The 2,500-nt window shown below is 28.2% G+C and overlaps 1 non-coding gene and 1 pseudogene across 1 annotated transcript in view; both read left to right on the top strand.

Moving 5' to 3' along the window:
• The first annotated feature begins 405 nt into the window (after positions 1 to 405).
• On the top strand, positions 406 to 586 carry LOC129252638 (5.8S ribosomal RNA; annotated as a pseudogene).
• A 444-nt stretch (positions 587 to 1,030) lies between these two features.
• Positions 1,031 to 2,500, top strand: part of LOC129252644 (large subunit ribosomal RNA) — a 3,986-nt gene continuing 2,516 nt past the window's right edge. The window contains exon 1 of the ribosomal RNA XR_008583560.1: positions 1,031 to 2,500. This exon is cut by the window's right edge and continues 2,516 nt beyond it. This is a non-coding gene — a ribosomal RNA (large subunit ribosomal RNA).

The raw sequence follows: 2,500 nt of genomic DNA on the forward strand, positions 1-2,500 counted from the left end.
AATATAATATATGATGGTACATTTTGTAATGTTTTTTCTTATTTTTTTCTTTTAAAAACCTTTAAACATGAAAATAAAAAGTTGTACTTATTATTCATTTGATTGAATGATAAGTTAATTTGTTCACAATAACAAAAGTGGTATATATTTATTATATTATTATATATATACATAAAATGATTAAAAAAATACAAAATAATTGAATCATAATAAATACCACCACTGTATTATTGTTGAACTAAGACATTCGCAACTTAATAAAAATGTTTAGAGTTAAATATATTTGATATATATTATTGAAAGAAAATCAATTTATATATTATTAATATTATTTAATTTTACTCTTTCAATTAATATATGCAAAAAAAAATTGACATTTGTTATAAATAAAAATAAATAAAAAAATACTCTAAGCGGTGGATCACTTGGCTCATGGGTCGATGAAGAACGCAGCAAACTGTGCGTCATCGTGTGAACTGCAGGACACATGAACATCGACATTTTGAACGCATATCGCAGTCCATGCTGTTATGTACATTAAATTCAATTTTAAAGTACTGCTTGGACTACATATGGTTGAGGGTTGTAAGACTATGCTAAATAAGTTGCTTATTCTTTTATAAAAATAATTGAATTTAAGCAAATGTGTATATTATTGGATTTTAAATAATTCATAATATTAATAGCAAAAAAAATAAAGATATATAATGAATTTTATTTATTATATATTCTTTAAAAAAAAAATCCTCTCAAATAAAATGAAATGATGAAAATATTGAATCTAAGTATTCTTTACAAAAAATTTTCATATTATTTATATATATATATATAAAATAATAATTTATATATGTAATTAAAAGGAGGAATGTCTAGCATAAAAATTAAATTTTTTATTCTAGGATTGCCTCATTTTACATTATTATTATTTTTATATATTTACAATATATAAAAGGAGAAAAGAAAAATAGAGATGAAAAGATGATATAATTTTTTTATTAAATTGTGAGAAGATAAAAAAAGAATATTAAAACAACCTCAACTCATATGGGATTACCCCCTGAATTTAAGCATATTAATGAGGGGAGGAAAAGAAACTAACAAGGATTTTCTTAGTAGCGGCGAGCGAAAAGAAAATAGTTCAGCACTAAGTCACTTTGTCTATATGTCAAATGTGAGATGCAGTGTATGGAATATCTTAATATCTAGTATGAGAAATTAACGATTTAAGTCCTTCTTAAATGAGGCCATTTACCCATAGAGGGTGCCAGGCCCGTATAACGTTAATGATTACTAGAAAGATATTTCCAAAGAGTCGTGTTGCTTGATAGTGCAGCACTAAGTGGGTGGTAAACTCCATCTAAAACTAAATATAACCATGAGACCGATAGTAAACAAGTACCGTGAGGGAAAGTTGAAAAGAACTCTGAATAGAGAGTTAAATAGTACGTGAAACTGCTTAGAGGTTAAGCCCGATGAACCTGAATATCCATTATGAAAAATTCATCATTAAATAATTAAAAAAATAATGTGCATTTTTTTCATATAAGGACATTGTAATCTATTAACATAATAAAGTATTTATCAAAAGATCATTGGTGATATTAAGTTTATTTAAATTAATTTGCTTTTTAAGCATATTAACATAAAATAAATACTAATGATTTGATAAAGTGTTGATAGATTTTATTATATATAATGCTAAAATTCATTTTTTGAATTTTACAAAAAATTTAATATCTATGATATTAATATTTATTTGTATGCATTTATATGATTAACAATGCGAAAGATTCAGGATACCTTCGGGACCCGTCTTGAAACACGGACCAAGGAGTCTAACATATGTGCAAGTCATTGAGTTATATTAAACTTAATGGCATAATTAACTTAACTTAAATATAATGGGATTAATTTTTAGTCTATTTTTTAATAAATAGTCAATTAATTCAATCCCGGGGCGTTCCATATAGTTATGTATAATGATAATTTATTATTATTTATACCTCTAACTGGAGCGTACCTTGAGCATATATGCTGTGACCCGAAAGATGGTGAACTATACTTGATCAGGTTGAAGTCAGGGGAAACCCTGATGGAAGACCGAAACAGTTCTGACGTGCAAATCGATTGTCAGAATTGAGTATAGGGGCGAAAGACCAATCGAACCATCTAGTAGCTGGTTCCCTCCGAAGTTTCCCTCAGGATAGCTGGTGCATTTAAAAATTATATAAAATAATCTTATCTGGTAAAGCGAATGATTAGAGGCCTTAGGGTCGAAACGATTTTAACCTATTCTCAAACTTTAAATGGGTAAGAACCTCACCTTTCTTGATATGAAGGTTGAGGTTATGATATAATGTGCCCAGTGGGCCACTTTTGGTAAGCAGAACTGGCGCTGTGGGATGAACCAAACGTAATGTTACGGTGCCTAAATTAACAACTCATGCAGATACCATGAAAGGCGTTGGTTGCTTAAAACAGCAGGACGGTGGACATGGAA

Source organism: Anastrepha obliqua, unplaced genomic scaffold (assembly GCF_027943255.1).
Source record: "Anastrepha obliqua isolate idAnaObli1 unplaced genomic scaffold, idAnaObli1_1.0 ptg000298l, whole genome shotgun sequence".
NCBI classification, from domain to species: Eukaryota; Metazoa; Arthropoda; class Insecta; order Diptera; family Tephritidae; genus Anastrepha; species Anastrepha obliqua.